The following is an 18,058-nucleotide window of genomic DNA, read 5'->3' on the forward strand; positions in this document are numbered from 1 at the left end:
TCGCTCGCTCGGGCCACACATACACACACCCTCCCGGTCCTCCCGATGGCCAGTCGGTGCCTGCCGGTGAGCGTGGAAGTGTGGTCTGCCACAAGCGGGCGGCAGGAGCGGGGCTGTCAGCATCAGCTTGTAGATGGTATTTTAAACTCGATGTGCTCTGAAACTACGGGGCGGCCGAGGAAAAAAAATACACATGCGTTAATCGCGTTAAAATAATTAGTGGCGTTAATTTTTTTTGTGTTAACGCGTTATTAACGTTAACTTGACAGCCCTAATTTAAATATGAATTGCCCCCAAACTAAGCAGCATTTCTGGCCTCCCTTCATGTATACAATACTCAGTCGTTGATTCTCTTTATTCCATTCTTTAAATTCCTATCAGATTCTACTTGATGTGCTGAATAGCTCAACATGATGACATTTAGAAACAAAAGCATAACTTATTTGATGTGTTGAGGCTGCACCTCAGGCTCGCCATGCAATGTCACTGCTTAAAAGATTAAAACCATGTTTTTTAAATGGTAAGGGCAGGCAGTGCAATCGGAATGTTAGTCCTTTGGGCAGTGTTTGACAGGAAATATAATCTGTACCTTGGGCTTGTCTACAGCCGCCTGAAGCTGTAGGGCAGAGAGAATAATTTAAAAAAGGGGGTAGAAGGAAGAAGACAGAGGGCGTATGAGTTGGAGAGGAGATTAGGCTTCAGCAATCCTTTCTCCTGAAACTGAACATGTGTAAGCGCTTCAAAAGTTTCCCCCTTTATAATGTATCCAACATCCCCTTCAAGAACTCCAAGAAAAAAATAGGTTTGTTTAGACTCATTCAAATGCACCCAACTAACTCTAACTGTGTCGGGCTAGTTAGGTGCATGTGACTGCGCCCTAACAGCGATGCATTGCTTTTGTATTTCAAACAGAAGGTTGTGGGTTCGATACCAGCCTGTGCAGTCAATATGTGATGTATCCTTGAGCAAGATACTTAACCCTTAGTTGCTCCCGATGGTATGGCCCACGGTGTGTGAATGTGTATGAATGTTAGCTTGCCTAGAGCAAGTTGTACTCTTAAAGGTTCAAGGTTTTTATTAGTCATAGCTATAGCGTAGTTATGACAATGATAATCTTAGGTCCCAGGCTCCTCCAACAGTGCTACACAATACAATTGAAAAACTGAACAAATAGTGCAAGTAAATACAAAAAGAAAAATTGTGAAATAGTGCAATAAGAGTCTATTAGGGGTGTAACGGTTCACAAACATTTCGGTTCGGTACGTACCTCGGTTTTTAGGTCACGGTTCGGTTCGTTACGTTTTCGGTACAGCAGAAAAAATTATCACAAAACATAACATTTTTTTTTTTAATTATTATTAAACTATGAATAATTTATTCACTCAAATCAATACAAAATATAATAAACTAAACATTAAGGTGCAGCATTTCGATGAACTGAAATAACCTCTATTTGAACTGTACTGTTCTAGTACTCACAAAACATAAACTATTAGTTTTGGGTTTTTAATTATTATTAAACTATGAATATTCACTCAAATAAATATAATAAAATAAACATTAAGGTGCAGCTTTTCGATGAACTGAAATAATCTGTATTTGAACTTTACTGTACTAGTACCTAAGCAGCCAGCTTGACATCAGGACTTGCTTGTCATTGTATTTTCATGTTTTTTTAAAGAAAGATGAACTTGTCCACATTGCTTGCCGAAAGGGCAGATCTGCTGGCACTAGCAATGTCTCCTGCTGTGGAGAACACCCTCTCGCTAGGGACAGAGGTAGCAGATACAGCCAGGTAGCGCTTTGCTAACATGGCAACATAAGGATATTTGCCGTTTGTAATAGCTTTGGCTCGGTCTGAAGTTTTTGCGAGTGGTGGAGGCTTAAATGCTAGTGGGAGTTGGGTTTGCACTTCAGTCTTTTGGTACCGGTGATATTCACGTTCGGGTGATGCCTTTTCAAATGAGTGTGCAAGTTTGATGTATTGCCAGCCGCGTAACCAATGTTAGTTGAACAATGCCGACAAACAGCTTTGGTTCGGTCCACCTGTCTTTGTCCGTCATCCTTGTACGTAACTGCGAAACCAAAATGTTCCCAAACCGGAGACTTCAATGATGCTGGAGGATTTTCGAGCTCAACTTTATCTACGTTCGCCATTTCGACAGTTCCTCAAATTACTGACTACATTTGAACGCATCCCTCTGACCAGCTCTCATAGCATGCCCTCTCATCCAATGAAATGACTTGCTCGCTCTATGACGCGTTGAACACAATGGGAGCAAATTACTCTGAATGCTGCGACGCAGCACCTGAGATTACTTCCAAGAAGTTGTTCACGTTCTCAATTTTTTACGTTTAACGTTATATTCGTTCGGTACACTTCGGTACACATGTGTACCGAACCGAAGGGCCCGTACCGAATAATTTCGGTACGGGTACCGTTACACCCCTAGAGTCTATATACAAGTGCTTGGAATATGATATATTAGATACATAATTTCTAAGTTGCAGCCAGATGAACGTTATGGATGTTGTTTCAAAAGTTCAGGTGTTTAACAGTCTTATGGCCTGTGGGATGAAACTGTCGCTGAGTCTGGTGGTTTTAGTCCTGATGCTGTTCTGCATGAGTGAGTAGTGAATGGGTGAATGACTCGTAGTATGTAAAAGCACTTTGAAGGGCAGAAGAGACCTGATAATAAGTGCAGTCTATTAACCATTTAGTCTTTGGTCGTTAGTTACCATACACAGAGACTCCAGTTTAAAATCTGTTTGAATACACTGCACACCTAAAACTGAGAATGTAATCAAATTATTAACATACTCACCATTTTCCCATTTTAGCCTTCACTTGCCCACTCTTGCTTTCCATGAGGTCTTCAATGACATCCACTTAAACACAGACAGTGGCAGAACTTCCGTGTTAGTATTATTAGATCTCAGTGGTGCGTTTAACACTGTTGACCACAACATATTACTAGACCGACTTGAAAACTGGTTGGGACTTTCGGCAACAGTTCTAAATGGGTTTGAATCCTACTTAAAGGACAGAAACAACTAAATACACATCTGAGTTGACAAATATGACATGTGGGGTACCTCAAGGCTCCATCTTGGGGCCTCTTCTCTTTAACATCTACATGCTACCACTGGCTCAGATAATGAAAAACAACAAAATAAGTTAGCATAGCTATGCAGATGACACACACATTTACATTGCCATTTCACCAGGAGACTATGCTCCAATTTAAACACCGAGTAAGTGCATTGAACGAATTAATGACTGGATGTGTCAGAACTTTCTCCAATTAAACAAAGATAACACTGAGGTAATGGTTTTTGGAGCCAAGGCAGAATGTATAAAAGTTAGCGCTGAGCTTCAGTGTGCAATGTTCAAAACAACAGATAAAGCCAGAAATCTAAGTGTAGTCATGAACTCTGACCTGAGTTTCAACAGTCACATTAAAATAGTTACTAAACCAGCCTACTATCACCTTAAGAATATATCTAGAATTAAAAGACTAATGTCACAGCAGGATTTGGAAAAACTTGTCCATGCTTTTATCTTCAGTAGACTCGACTACTGTAATGGTGTCTTTACAGGTCTCACTAAAAAATCTATTAGAAAGCTGCAGCTGATTCAGAACGCCGCTGCTCGATTCCTCACTAACACTAAGAAAGTGGATCACATCACTCCTGTTCTGAAGTCTTTACACTGGCTTCCTGTGTGTCAAATAATTGATTTCAAAATACTGCTGCTGGTTTATAAAGCATTGAATGGTTTAGGCCCAAAATACATGTATGACCTACTGCTAAATTATGAACCATCCAGAATTATCAGGTCTTCTGGGACTGGTCAGCTTTCTGTCCCCAGAGTCAGAACTAAACATGGAGAAGCAGCGTTCAGTTATTATGCTCCAAATATCTGGAACAAACTCCCAGAAACCTGGAGGTCTGCTGCAACTCTTACTACTTTTAAATCCAGGCTGAAGACTTATCTTTTTGCTGCTGCTTTTAATTGAGCTATTCATATCTTAAACTGCTCTGTAACTTTAATTCATGTATATTTTCTTTGAATGTTTATTTTATTATCTTTGCTTTTTAATGACTGTTTTTAAATTCCATTTTCTTTATGTCTTTCATTTTTGTAAAGCACTTTGAATTGCCTTGTGTTGAAAGGTGCTATATAAATAAACTTGCCTTGCCTATTACTCCCTCTTCCTTTCTTTATCCTTTTCTTTTAAGAGTTGTTTAGTTGATGTTATACCATCAGTCTAATTTATTTGCCAATAAAAAATCCAGTTCATAAAAACTGCACCCAACAACGGATGTATAACCCTGTTCATAAGAAGAGTAGCAAAGAAGAGTCAGCTGTAGCCTCGTTTTAAATGAAATTGTTTTCAATTGTCAAACTAATCAATGGTTTTTTTATATTCTCACGGGATGATAAATGTTAAACCCAGAAACATTCAAATCCAAGGTGTCTGCGGAGTCTTAAAATGTATTAAAAGTTGATATATCAATTTAGAAAAAATGAAGGCTATTAAAAAGTATTAAACGGCATTTTCCAAGGTATTTCATTTTGTAGCTTGTTTTCAATAAGTATATAAATTGTCCAAAGAGGTTGTATTCTACAGTGTGCCTGAATGTAATCATTGCGTGGGTGTGTAGTGTGATTCTGTGTAGTTTATTTATGGCATCCCGTTGGATTTGACGTCATCTGAACAGGACATCGCACGCTCACTGCTTGATAGCGCGCGAAGGTCCGTTTACGCCGGTTGATAAGCAACATCGTTGTGGGGAAATGCAAGTTTGCGTCCAAATGGTTGGAAGATAAGGAGGAAGGACAATCAATACTGTATATAGTAAATGTGAGATAAAGTGTGTCGCCAATGTAACCGGTTAAAACTCGAAGTGGCGATGAGGTCTTAAAATGTATGGAAAGGGTCTTAAAAAAGGTCTTAAAAGGTATTACATTTGACTTCAGGATTCCTCCATATACCCTGAAATCATATACAAAGCATCTTTGATAGACCTTTGTGAAATCTTTGACTATCAATTTCAGAATATATTAATTCAGATGTTGTGAGAACATGTTTATAACATAAATTAGCACTTAACAAAATCCCCAGTGCATGGACGTAAATGTGAGTATGTAAAGTACAGTATGTGTGTCGTTGAACGATATGTGCTAACTGTTGATGCGTGGCAGATTGTGCATAAGCTTTGTCGTACATAAGAGCGTGATTTTACCATGGTGCTAAGTGATTAGGTTGATCTCTGTGGGGAAGTTGAATTCCCCTCTGAGTAAGGGCACCATTAAAATGCAATGACTTGAGATTAATGCTCCTCTTGTAAGTGACAATTACTTTCACATTCACCATTGGAATGCTCTTGCAATATTATGTGCTCGACCTTGTTTTGAATGCTGATGAGTTTTGGAGGCTGTTCAAAGTATGTGTAGTGACAGTATGACAAATGTTGAATGCGCTCTACAAAGAGGAAGGGTATCTAGCTGAGTAAGGGACAAACAATATACGAAGACTATCAGAAAAATGGGGCTGTGAACTTTGAAACTTTGGGTAACAGTGCAGATTCCAAACTCACTCTGTTTAAATGGCTGTCCTCAGCATTAGCAATAACACAGCAGATACGGGAGCAGAAATATGATTTATAATGCAATGCCCTTGTTCTGAAGTTGCTTTTAAACATTTATAGTTTACTCAGCAGGACAAACAACAAATATATTCTACAACAAAAATAATGTCTCACTAAACCCTGCTCAACCCTGTGTGAAGCTGATGGTTCTCCTTGATAATATGTCTAGTCTTTCCCTCATAAAATAATATTCATCCTCTTTTGTGTTTTCTGACTCACAAATCATATCTTTTTTCTTTTTCTCTTACAGTGTGCATTCGCAGCAGCCAGAATACAGAGCCCAAACTTTGTGTGTGCATACAGTATATACACACTTGTGCGAGAGTCGGGGCACACACTGTATGTGTATGTGAGATGAGGAGAAGCTAAGTGGCTACCACAACCACCCAGATCAGACAGCCTCCTGCGCTGCAAGATGGATTAGAGCCTCACACCTCAGGAGATCAAAGGTAGGAGAATGTGTTTTGGTAATCAGCTGTCACTCAGCTGCCCTTTTCAATGACCACATAGAGAGAGTGAAGAAGAGTGAAGAAGAGAGGCGCCATGATGAATCACAATGAGTTTGGTCTAAGGTCTCTAAGCCTGTCATACCTATAACCTCATCTTTTGATGTTAGAAGAACTAAAGGAAGTAATGGAGAGATTTCACAATGTTTTTGTACATACATTTATTGGAAATGATGTGAGCCTGAAAGTGAGCTGGCCTGCATACTGCAAACATATCAGTGAGGCATGAAGAACAGAAATAGATGGTGCACCCTGCATTACTTTTAATCAATATTTGTATTGAAGTTTTCAAATATAACCAACATTACACATAAATAAAACGGTCAGTCTAGGCGGCAGATACAGTGTACAGACAAATGAATAGGCATGTAAATAAACACAGTTCAGAATACAGATGATACAGGGATAACAGAGTACAGAAATCTCAAAGAATATGACGTGGGCTACTACACTTTATAATTGTCTTCCCGTTGCCCCCCTCCCCACCCCGGTCTTTGGTTTTATTGATCACTACCAACATTCTTTTTCAAAAACTCCATGAAGCTCCCCCAGATATTTTCAAAAACTGCCAGCTTTCCATTAGTAATGTATGTTATTTTTTCTAAAGCAACAAATGCTTACAGATCCTTAATATATGTATTCATACTTGTTTTTTTTCACCCTGCATTACTGAGTGTTTGTTATAGATCAGCAGCCAAATTGAGAAAAAACCTAATAGGCTAGGCAAGGCAAGGCAAGTTTATTTATATAGCACTTTTCAACACAAGGCAATTAAAAAAAAACTGCTGGTTTGTAAAGCATTGAATGGTTTAGGCCCGAAATACATTAGGGTGGTCCTTCAAAATGAAAGACGGAAAGTCTAAGCTCCAACCCCCAGAATTCATTCTATTAGTCAAGAAAACTCTCCTGGTGAATTCTTTCCTCAATCTGACAACATTTACCCCTCTCTCATCGACCTTGAAGTTTAGCCTCAGTTGCAGCACCGTGGCTGCTGGTGTGGCAGCCCAGGTTTAAAATAAATGAATTCAAAAAATGTACCTCTCACAAAGGACCACCCTAAAAATACATTTCTGATATTCTGCTAAATTATGAACCATCCAGATCTCTCAGGTCTTCTGGGACTGGTCAGCTTTCTGTCCACAGAGTCAGAACTAAACATGGTAAAGCAGCGTTCAGTTATTATGCTCCAAATATCTGGAACAAACTCCCAGAAACCTGGAGGTCTGCTGCTACTCTTACTACTTTTAAATCCAGGCTGAAGACTTTTCTTTTTGCCGCTGCTTTTAATTGAACTATTCATATCTTAAACTGCACTGTAACTTTTATTCATGTATTTTTTCTTTTAATTTTTCTTTTATTATCTTTGCTTTTTAATGACTGTTTTTAAATGCCATTTTCTTAATGTCTTTCATTTTTGTAAAGCACTTTGAATTGCCTTGTGTTGAAAGGTGCTATATAAATAAACTTGCCTTGGAACATACATCACTAGCTGAAGTTCAGTAGCATCACTAAATTGGAGCTGTGGTACAAGCAGAGAGATTTGGACTGTTGGCTGTTGAAAAAGTGTTACAATATCAATGGTTCAAGAGGTTAATTTGAGAAGAGAAATGTCAGCACTGTAAAACATCAGAATGGACCTCTGAACAGCTGCCCACGTTCCCAACTTTGTCTGCGATTCCAAAAAGGTCTTGCACTTGTGAGTTTGGTGAGAGAAACAACCAAGCCAAGGGAAATACACTTTTTGCTCTTTCTATTGTGATAAGTACTTAGCCTTGCGCTTTCCATCTATAATCAAATAATTGGTTATATGCGGCAAGTACCAGCAAGTTCTCCGGGAGTTGTTGAAAGTAATAATGGTGAATACAAGAAAAAGCTAACTGAAATAGAGGTGGATGTGGCAGGAAAATTAAGACGAAACAAGAAGGTCAATGATTTTGACACTGCAGTATAACACCTCGGACACACTGAACATTACAGGCAGATGATGCACTTAACTGTGAGATTATAACTGCTTTCAGGGTACATTTTTCCTTTAAGCTGCTTGAGAAGTTCTTGCAGATACAGAAATGATTGTGGTCACTGTAATTAAATGGCTAAAAGGATATTTCCTTCAAGGCCAAATTGGGTACTTAGTTGAAAAAGAAAGAATTAAATAAAGCAAACACAAAGCTCACAGCAATGCAAGTGTGACACTCTGTTCTTTACTGTGGGCGCCATAATGTGTGAAATATTGTTTTCATAATCACACAATGTTTTTTACTGAACCTATTTGTGACAAGCTGCTTATATGGACTATAATTCAGCACTGTTTGCGTGAAATCGGATTATTTTACTGAGATTTCTTCAACCAAGAGGGTTTTGTTCATCCATTTTAAATTGGATCCATAAAAATGTATTTATTTTCTTCTGGTTTCCGACAAGGGCCCTTGCAGGTGACCTTAACCGTTAAGTACCATCAGCAATTTTCTCAACAATATAAAGATAACTTATTTATGCAGTTCAGAGGAAAGGCATACATTACTCTAAAGGTTAGTCTTTAACAATGAAGGCCAATTATCGTTCATGTTTTAACTTTTCTTTTCAATAACCTAAGCAAACGCTTAAGTTCTGAGCAGTACTCTACCATTTTTGGGGGTTAAAACCAAATTAAATATAATCATAAAATCTAAGTCATACTTCCAGTCCAAAGATAGGCGATGAATAAACTGTTAAATCAACACTGATTCAGTGCTGCTGGGAATGGTTTAAACTAATTCAGTACCTCCTCGTTCTAGTATTCAGATTATTTTCTATATATAAATTCCGAAACTGTGTGGGTCTTCATATCAGGCATACCGAGGCGAGTGCAGTTTTCCATGGTTAATCAATAATAGAGTTTGCAGCAGCATGTGAGCAAAACCTCAGCACCTGGCTTCTCTAAGGCTAATCTCCTAGTTCAAACAATCAATAGAGATTTTAAAATTGCTTTTGCAGTTTTTCTTCCAGGATGTTATGGTTGTGTGTTCATTTGGGTTGTGGATCTTTTAGTTGTGTGTATTACTTTAAGTTGTCTGACCCAGACTTCAGCAAGCAAACATTGTGCCAGGTGACAATGTTCTGTTAACATCAATGTTGCCTTTTATCACTTTCTGACAGCATAAACACAGGTAGAGAATGTCAGAGTACCAGTTTTCTGTCCTCTTTTCCTGGCAGGGCCACCTCTCTGCTTCCTTTGTGACATCCCTTACTTGTGTGTGTCTGTGGTTTATGACAAACTCAGCTCACAAAAGCTGCAACAATTGTGTACTTTTCTACAAAGGTGCCAGACAAATGACTGAGGGATTTTGCCAGTGCTGATTATTTGGAAGACAAGAATATGTTGTTGTCTAAAGGCAGACTGTTAGATGCACAAGGCAGCATATCTGAGTCTTTCAGAGTTCAGATTTTCACTGTGAATCCAAGTCATGGCAACATTCTCCTTTTTAAAAACAGATTGAAAAGCATACAGATAACACCAGATAGAAAAGTGTAATGTTTATAAAGAATGATGGATACCATGTCTTTCCATAAGCCTTTAAATAACTGTGAAAAGAAAAACTAAAATCCTTTTCTGCACCGACACATGTGTTTGCATATTCCTCGAGAACTAAGACCATTTATTAGCCTATGTCATATTACAAACTATTCAGTGTGCCAGTGACAGAAAAACCTAATTCATATGCAGGATAACACGCTTTTCATATTTTTTAAGCCACCACATCCCCCCCACAGGCTGCTTCAGTATGCTGTGAATACAAATGCCAGAACACACAGTTTGCTGTAAAGACATTGGATTTCTCTGAGGCACTGGTGCCCTGTGAAATCTACTACTGACAGTATTGGACTTTTTTACTGACTTTAGCTCGAGGAAAGTGGTTTGAGGAGATGGTTTCAATTTCATTGCTCACATGTGCAATCTTGCATGAGATGCAAGTATTGAATATCACTTTGCAGCAGATGGTGTCTTAGTGTGTGTCAACGGCAGCATCCAATATTGCCATTGGGCTAATCCTTTTACTCAGTCTTACTGAAAATGTTGAACTGGTTCCGGCATCTCATGCTCAATTAAATAATCCTTGCTGCACTTTGTTTACCGCATCACGGATGCACTCACCACTGCCGTAGCAAATTCTCCTTTACCTGCTTAGCAGAAATACAGAGCGTCTGATGAACTCACTCCCCTTTTCCCAGACAAAGTTTTATTTGCTTTGGTGTGTGTACTTTGAGATGTGTGTTCAATGAGTTGTTTGTATTTCAGTGTTGACTGAATTCATGAGTCTGCCTTAGTCTGATCCCGTCTCTGTTGCCTCTGGGCCACCTGCCTTTTTTCCTGCCTCCTTTCCTGGCTGCTCCTGAGAAGTAGAGATAAGGCCCACTGATGTTTGTCTGCTCCCTGGCAGATTACTGACGCAGACAGCTACTGTAAACTGGAGGCCAAAGACGACCCTGTTTTGGGATGTCTCAGCTGACCACAGCACCAATCCAGCTTGAATGCCATCTGGCCTGCTTTAATGTGCTGTTGCTGCTCAGTTAATTACTCCTCAAAGAAAAACATGTTAATGTGGGAGATATCTAGGAAAAAACTTTGAACTAGTTAATTTTAAATGATAGAGAATAATCAAACACAATGTCACTGATTGTCTTTTGATTAATAATTATAGACATTTAATCAGTTACTCATGATTGCATAAATGAGGAACGCCATTTAAGTCAGTAAGTCACCAGCATACCAAAGACATCACTGAAACACAATAAATACACTTACAACATTTCAATTTTAACATGTTATAACAATTATGTATTTTCTTTCTATACGATCTAAAATTCTGTTGGAAAAAGTGGAAAAATGTATATCAACTTGTTTCGAACACTTTCAAGTTTTTCAATTTTTTTATTTGGTTGATTCGTCTTATTTCCAGGAGACACTTAAAAATAAGCTGTGGAAATATTGCTTTATAAAAGCAAATACATTATTTTAAAATTCACTTACAGAAACATGGAATAAATAACTGACGAAAGGACTTACAGAGATTATATTATTATCATTGCTTAAACATTTCATTGCACTGTCAATTGGTATAAATAATGGTTACAGTGATTATGAGTCTGTTTTGTAAATAGTACACTGTCTGTACTGTATAGGCTATAATGTTGCTGCTGAAACCCAATTGGATAATGAATGATAATTGGATGTTGATGGGGTTTCTCCCGTGATGTCTTTCATTGATACCACTAAAATATTGAAAAGCTGGTGATTTATTCAGATCAGCGTCGATGACCAATTAGCAAAAGCTTTAATAAACCAGGGCTCGGGGGAGAAGATATACACAAATTGGGTGATCTTTTTGTGAATGTGTGTGAAAGCATGCACATGTGTGTGCGTCTTTTGTATGTTTACCCTTTGAGCACCAGCTGTGAAGATATGGCTATGATTAAAGCACACGGGGTGTTTCTCAATGTCGAGGAAGGCTGCTCCAGAGCCTCTATTACAAGCATACTACGTCATCGAGTGCCACCGAAGGACTGTTCCAATGTCCAGCATACTTGGAATTCTATCGAGGCCGGCGTACTTCGTAGCGAGAAATTTCGAGGCTGCACATGTGTAGACTCTGCGGTCTTAAAATCCCCACAATGCTTTGCGCACGGACCAATTACCAAATCTTTGGCGGAAATCACACTCCATTTAAGGCGGGGCCTCGCATATGACGCACACCTGCACACCTGTTAGCCTGTTCCACAATTCGTCGTTTTCCGAGGCTAGGAAGGATTCTTGCCTCCCTTCTGAAGCAAGTGACTCGGAAGACATGTGCTACCAAGCAAGCGTCCTCGACATTGAGAAACACCCATGGTCGCTGTGGAACTGCCTAATTAGGTATTTTCGGCTTCATTGAAAAACATTTCACAGTCTTCTTGGACATAACATTGCTGTATCTCTCACTTCATCTACGGAGCTCAGCGTGGTTTGAGTTTTAATCGGAGCTCTGTGGGGGTCTCTTAAATAACTAATGTTAGGGGTGGAGATAAATAAATAATAGCCTAATGGATGCATTTTCAGAGAGAGAGAAGAGAGAGAGAAACTTTACTCAAAATGTCTATTTCATATTTTGTGGCTCCTTCTTCTAAATGGGTGTGATCATTTTTGGTTTGCTGTATTCTGCACAATATTGTACATCATGGTTGCTCTGTGATAAAGTGTTGCAATACTGTCATTAATGTTAGAATATGGTGTGTGTACTTCTTTCAGAAAACATATTTTTCAGCCTATTTATCCTGTTAAAGCCTAAACATAGTGGCCTTTCAGGAATGAATGACCTCCACAGATGTATGATTTTACTTAATGCTTTAATGGGAGTTGAGACCATTCATCGTATCTTGAAGAATACAATATAGTGGTGTACTTTAAAAGCCCTCCTGTTTTAAGGTTCTGTACATAAAATAAAGGTTGGGTTTTTAAAAGTGTGGAAAGGTTAGTGTCATAAATGGGTCATAAAAAGGAAAGACAATGAAGTTAGGTAAAAGTGAGAATAAAGGGAATGTGTAGAAAAAAGGGATTAAAGATGGATCACAGGGATTTGAACACTTCTGTTTTCTTCTTAAATATCACTTGTACTTTTTACAGGCCAGGCTAGTGGTAATATGCTAAGTCCCTTTTATCTGACATTTTCAGTTTATGTCATACTTTAAGCATCCAACTTTAGCTTTGAAACTTATTTTAAACTTTATTTGAAATGATGGAAGACAGTCTTGCCTTGCTGTCTGCATCTCTCTCATGCAGGCATATGTTCCCTCTCTCTGTTCATTGTTTCTGTTTGATTGACTCCTGTTTGATCAGGGCTGTTTAAATAGTTGTCTCAATATTTATGTGGCCAATTGTGAAGATGCCGGTCGATTGTGGCCCAACTAGCAGTATATGAATTGTTCTTTGCTTTTCTTCCACATGCATGCTACTGGAAAATGAAATTAAAGGAAAGGAGAGACATACGAGAAGGAGCAGAGGACATGGGATAATACATGACTCACACATAGTAAGCCTTGACTGTTTAGCACTCGGGATATACATGGGGAAGAAAGCGTGTAGCAGGGATTTGAGGGTTTAGAAAGAGCTAAGAAGCAGACTTTTACAAGGTGAAGTACAGCTTATGAAGGGAGCTCAGAATGAATTAGACAGTGTAACTGCTGTGGGGATTTATTGACCATAAGATTGTCAGGTTGACAAATGCAAATGTATTGAAGAATACCTCTGAAATTGTAGAATAAGAAGCAAATCAGCCACCAGACAGAGACATTACGGTAGACAGACCACATAGTTTAACACATTGTTTTAATATATATATAATACCTGGTGTTATGACCTGGCTCAAAAGGCCACAACAAAAAGGAGACACACCATGTCAACGGTTATCAAAACATGTTTATTTAAAGGAAACAATCCAAATTAAATGAAGTGCAACAATAAGTAAGGCATGAGGTGTGGACGTCAGTGGTATCAGTATTGTAAATGCAGGGTGAGGGTTGCATGAATGTGTATGGGTGAGAGTGTTGAGGTGCACAAAGTAAAGCAACTAAAGTAACAACCATATATACTCAACAACACCAGGTGTCTGCAGGGGAAAGCAGAGTGAGAACAGAGAGGAGCAGAGAGGCTTCAAATAGCTGCAGGACACCAGACCCAGGTGCCCTGAGTTACTGTAATCAATGCAATCACTGGAGCCAATGCAGCACAGACAGAACAGCCACACCCTCTCTACTGATGGACCCACAGGGGCATCACACCTGGTTTATAGTGTTACATTTACTGTAATTAATAGTAACCTATCATAACTTTAATTAAATACCATATGGTTAAAGTGTTGGTTGCTTGTGGCGATTTTCAGCTTTCCACCAATAGCAACATCTGGCAGGTTGGAAGTTATAAGAAGTTTAAAGAGCTTGTTTCTAAGTATGTCAATCGTTTCTATTTATTTTTTATTTTCATGAATTATTTCTATACTACAGCTGGAGAGAGGATGTAAAAACACCAAACGCAGCAGGTTACCCCCTTGATAGACCACTAGAGGACACAGGCTTTTAATGGCTTTCATTCACACTTACATTGCTTTTTGTTAAAAGCAGCATTTCTTCAAGAACTAACCTTTGGCTGTTATCCTGTATATCCGGAGCTGCAGCCTGTGAACATGGAGCAAGGGTTTTTGTCAGCATTATTAACTGCTGTTGGGCTTTATTGGTGCACAGTGGTGCATAATTGGAAAATGATGAACCCATGAAACATAACATGAGGTTTTTTCCGCAAATTGCATCACTGTTTTTAATATATGTGCACTGTAATTGTTGCTATCTAGTCTTGAAAGTATATAACAGATTCACTGGTAAACCCTGTGGCCAAAATCTACAGTCATAAATCACTGGATTTGTGTTTTTTGTTCTGGTCGTATTTCTGTAAGTTGAGTCAATAGCCATCACTTGCTTTACTGTGATCTGCCAATGCTGCCTGTTGAATGGCAATTCATATCCTCTGCAGGTACTCCGTCTGATATCAGAGACAGAGAGAAGTACGATAAGGGATGGAGTTTCAAGAAGATTACAATAACAAAATATAGAAGAATGGAAGGACCAAGTGAGAGGAAAATTAAAGGCAGTAAGTACGAGGCACAGGAGAAGGGGATAAGATAAAATAAGTCATAGTGGAGGGGGTTCGGACTGTGAAAAGACAGTAGAGACTGTCAGAGGATTTACTAATAGGAACTGAGGCACGGAGAGAACACAATACCTCAGATATTAGAAATGAGAGGAGGAGGAGTTTGGTGAGAGAGTGTGGTCGGCAAAGTCACCGCAGCATCTCCAGATATGGTCAGCACGGAATGAAGGGCAGCGCTGGGTAAAAAGGCTAGACGCGACAGCTGGCTCCAGTGGTGTGTGGTGAGGGGTGGTATTGTTTCAGCCTTTGTAGACACGCTCCAATCCCATTTACAAATTGGAAGGACCAAAAGTCACAGTCACACAGAAACTGGCTACTGTCACTGTGTAAACTGGCTGATGGATGGGACCACTTTGCTTTCGGATCTAATGATAATGGGGCAGAAGAGGTCAGAGATGGATTATGACTGCCTGGTGGCATGAGAAAAGTTACCCGTCTACGTCTAGTTGATAAATCCGCTGCTTACCATTTGATTCTGCTGATAATTGACTGGTTATGGCTGTTTAGGGGTATTCATGGGTCCAACACAGGAGGACACACATCTAAAATCCAGATCTATTCTGAATTGAGTAGCCTTTGTATGTGTAGTAATAATACGTATTCAACATAGGTTTAATTGATTCAATCACCAGACAGAGAATTGCTGTCTGGCTGAAATACCATCTGTATTTGTCAGCATTTTAACACCATATAAGAGAAGTGTGGCATTAAAATAGCACTGCAAGATTGTTAAATAATTGTTTAACTTAACACATTTTCTAAATGGTACTATTTGAAATGGTCTGTTTTATACAATGAGACAGCTGTTGGCAGCGGATTTCAGTCTGCCTTGCTCTTTGCCATAAGGGGAATGGAGCTCACACAGAAAGAGTAGCCAGGAACAGCTTAGCGCACACAGCAGCGAGAGGATTTGTCTTGCAACTTTGCTTCTGTCACAGTATGAGTACGCCTGACATGCATACTGTTAATCAAATCAAATCAAGTTTTATTTATATAGCACATTTATAAACGATTTTTGGTCGAGCCAAAGTGCTGTACATATAATAAAAATAGCCTACAGTAGAGACACTTTACAGCAAATACAACAGCACAGATTGTTCAGAATATCAGTATGAGAAAAAACGACAACCTCTATCCTTAGACCCTCACATCGTACAAGGAAAAACTTCCAGAGAAAACCCCACAGTTTAAGGGAAAAAAATGGGAGAAACCTCAGGGAGAGCAACAGAGGAGGGATCCCTCTCCCAGGACGGACAGAAGTGCAATATATGCCGTGTGTAAATCGAAGAGATAATACATTTTACAGCATATAGACCGAATGTTAGGAAATGCATATGTCTGTAATAAGAAGATGAATCCACGAGGATGTCAGCCACAATACTGTGGAAGCCATCAGGGAAGCAGCATGACGAGACCCAAGGCAGGACCGCAGAGACAGGTTCAGCCACGACCCGAAGTCCACGACTTAATCCAGAACTCAGGATGGAGGATCCAAGACACAGGACTACAGCAAGAGGATCAGCCTCGACTCCGGATCCCGGCGTAGATATAGATACAAAACAAGAAAAAAGATTTGGCTGGGTTAATCGGAACAAGAGAATACACAGACACAGACGGAGAGGGAAAAGGTCATTGGATAAAAGTTATTCTTAATAACCCTCTAGAAAGATCTCATGAACTTCCCCACTCAATCTATCAAGACCCGAGCAGTTCTATTAGATATAGGATAAGAAACAGAGATACAGTAGACTACTCGCTCCAGGGCTTTAGATAAAAAGGGTAGCTGGGAGATGGGCCTGAAATTTGCGAGAATGGAGGGATCGAGATTTTTCTTTTTAAGTAGTGGCTTAACCACGGCATGTTTGAAGGCAGCTGGGACACATCCTGAGCTAAGAGAAGTGTTTACAAGCAATGAAACACTTGCTCCAACTGATTCAAAAACATCTCTAAGGAAGCGAGAGGGAATGCTGTCTGAGGTGCAGTTTGTCGGCCGCAGGTGCTTGACTACATCCGAGAGATAAGAGAGGGATACAGGCTCAAAATGGTCTGGGACAGCAGGGCACAGAAAGGGAGCAGGATCTGGGGTAGCACTAGTGCCTAAGAGCAGATACTTTTTCGATAACAAATTTAAGAAATGTATCGCAGAGAGTAGTTGATGGCACAATTGGAGAAGCATCACAAGGATTAATGATCGAATTAAGGACATTAAAAATAACTTGAGGTTTATGGCTGTTTTTGGAGATTAACAGAGAAATATACTCTGTCTTGGCTGCCGTCTGATAATCGGAAAGGCAAGCACGAAGAATTTCTAAGGAGACATGAAGTTTATCCTTTTTCCATTTTCTCTCTGCACGCCTACAAGCGCGTCTAAAAGCGCGAGTACAATCATTGAGCCACGGCTCTGAGAGAACTTTGTTGCGTCTAAGCGTAAAAGGAGCAACGGAATCCAGTATTAGTGTGCATGTCGAATCAAACAAAGAGATAAGCTCATCCTCACTAAAAGCACAGTTCACCTCTAATGTAATTTACAAATCGGATAAGTATTAAAAGCATCTGAAAACTGTGAGGCAGTCAAGGGGTTAATTGAACACAGACAACGCGCAGGAGCACGTGATTCGACTCCTACAGAAGGGATCAAGGTTGTAAACAGAACCGGTAAATGGTCTGAGATACGCGTTCCTACACAGATTTCATCCACAGAGATAGACAGTCCAAACGATAATACTAAATCTAAGGTGTGTCCTTTATCGTGTGTTGGACCAGCCACAGACTGAATAAGACCGAAATAGTCGATGAGGTTTAAAAAATCCCTAACCAGTGGTTTAGAGTCGCAGCACACATGGACATTAAAGTCTCCGCAGATCAAAACACGATCATATTTCACCATGATCCCGGACAGAAAGTCAGAAAAGTCAGTTATAAAATCATTATTGTACTTTGGCGGACGATACACGACTGCGCAGAATATAGGCGAGGCTGGATTCAATTCAAAAAGCTGCAACTCGAAGCTAGCATAGCTAGTTACTGGGTGAAGCAAATGGCATTGGAGATTAGCTCTAAACCAGGGATGGGCAAATGGCGGCCCGCGGGCCGCATGCGGCCCCCACCTCCTCTTTTTGCGGCCCTCAGATAAATTTATAAACAACGTAATTAGTAATTAATAAAAGAAAAATATATATATATA

The 18,058-nt window shown here is 39.5% G+C and overlaps 1 protein-coding gene across 1 annotated transcript in view; it reads left to right on the plus strand.

Moving 5' to 3' along the window:
- grik4 (glutamate receptor, ionotropic, kainate 4) overlaps positions 1–18,058 on the plus strand; it is a 398,096-nt gene that overhangs the window by 99,528 nt on the left and 280,510 nt on the right. Inside the window, exon 3 of the mRNA XM_034097561.2 lies at positions 5,906–6,104. The gene's annotated coding sequence lies outside the window, so the exon portion shown is untranslated. The remainder of the gene's footprint in view (positions 1–5,905; positions 6,105–18,058) is intronic.

This window comes from Pseudochaenichthys georgianus, chromosome 13, assembly GCF_902827115.2.
Source record: "Pseudochaenichthys georgianus chromosome 13, fPseGeo1.2, whole genome shotgun sequence".
NCBI lineage: Eukaryota > Metazoa > Chordata > Actinopteri > Perciformes > Channichthyidae > Pseudochaenichthys > Pseudochaenichthys georgianus.